A 1,970-nucleotide genomic window follows, 5' to 3' on the forward strand; every position below is an offset into this window, starting at 1 on the left:
AGAACAATACGGAAGAAAATCTTCAACCGCTTTGTTCTCACTCCCGGCCAGTAGGCACGTATTCATGCTGTTTGTTGTCAGGAAGATTTTGGGAACATTCTATGGTTGCTTAAATGAGTCGAAGCATATTTTAAAACTGGACATTATGGTGTGGGATACTGACCGTGAGGGAGGCTTGTGTGGGGTGGCAGGGACAGGGTGTGCTTTTTTGCTTGGTTTTGCTGTGAACTTAAAACTGCTTTAAAAATAAAGTCTATTAAAAAAGAAAGGGCTTTGATACCAAAATAGCAAAAATATAAAGATTGTATCATAAATTAACGAGTAATATAAAACATATCTTTGGAGAGGTGTGACTTTCATCAATAAGGCTTTATTGTCAAAGCTAGATTAATATTTATATGTATTGCTCAGCCTTGCATTCTGAGAGTTCGATATCTGTATATTATATACAGTAATTGAATAAAGCCCCGTATCACAGGTCATTCGTTTGGGTATGTGTCCATACATGCATGCACACACACACAACACACACGCACACACAGTCACGCGTGTCCTGCACACAGGACTGGAGAGTCATGAGGGCTTCAAGGCAACAAGTGCTTGTTGAATGTGGACTGTGGCATGGATAAGGTTGTTGCGTGTTTTCTGACTATGAAATCTGCCCTTACTTTTCCTTAACTAAGTGTATTTTGCTTTGATGAGCATCCTGCCTTCCACTGCCCCAACCACCGGGGTTGCCTGGGCCCCGCATCTTCCTACGTACATGGCCTCTCTTCAAGTTCTTAACCTCTGCAACTCATCATAAGATCATGCCCCACTTCTTGAAATGATGTTGGCTTCTGGGACACCATTTTTTTCTTGATTTCCTTTTTATTCCTCTGATTCTTCCTGTCTGATCCCCCTGTATTGGTCGGATGGCCCACTAAGATGTGGCAGTTTAAGAGTAGAGTTACTATTTAACTCTACTATTTAAGAGTAAAGGTACTATTACAAAGCTGGGGGCAGGATTTAGGTTGTTACAACATCCCAGGTCTAGAAACAGTGGGGAGCCCTTACCAGTGCTCTGTCTCAAGGGCCGGGGGAGGCAGCAGTTATCATCAACAGAACCTGGGGAGAGAGCTGGATGGAGCAGGTGCATCTCCTAAGAGCTGCTGTTACCTCAGGGTAGAGGGATGCGGCCTGCCTGAAGCAAGCAAGCAGGGAGGGGCCTGGAATAAACAGCCTCCTCCTTCCTCGCCATGTCTTCATGTGCTCCCGCTTCATGGGGCCGGGAGTCATAAATGCATTTTGTGGGTCGGTGTCCTGGGGCAAAGGGCAGAGAGGAAAAGCAGGAAGGGTGGGTCTGCGGGTCCACACAGAAAGTGTCCGGCTTGCACCACACCTGTTATGGGCTGAATCGTGTCCCCCAAAATCCATAGGCTGAAGTCTCAAACCTCAGCACCTCCGAATGTGACTGAATTTGGAGATAGGGCCTTCCCAGAGGTAATTAAGATAAAAGAAGGTCATGGGGTGGGCCTTAATCCAATCCGACTGGTGTCCCTATAAGAAGAGATTAGGACACACAAAGAGGGAAGACGGTCTGAAGACCTGGGGAGGAGAAGAGACCACCTGTAAGCCAAGGAGAGAGGCCTCAGGAGAAACCAGTCTCGCGGGCACCTTGATCTCAGACTCAGCCTGCAGAGCGTGAAAAACTAAATGTGTATTGTTTAAGCCGCCCAGTCTGCGGACTTGGTGATGGCAGCCCTAGTGGATGAATTCACTGCTTAAGTTTGCAGCCACCCCCTACGCTTTCTTCACTCACCTTGCTTCGTTCTTCTGCTGCATGTATTACCGCTGGCTGTGCCCAGTGCTACATTCCTGTCTTTCGTCTGTCTCCCGAGGCTGTTCCCTTCCAGTCAGCCTCCTGTGGGTGTGCAGTCCCATCCTTCCTGCCGCAGGCCCGGTGACGAGAACAGCACCTCACACACAAA

This window comes from Macaca mulatta, chromosome 3, assembly GCF_049350105.2.
Source record: "Macaca mulatta isolate MMU2019108-1 chromosome 3, T2T-MMU8v2.0, whole genome shotgun sequence".
NCBI lineage: Eukaryota > Metazoa > Chordata > Mammalia > Primates > Cercopithecidae > Macaca > Macaca mulatta.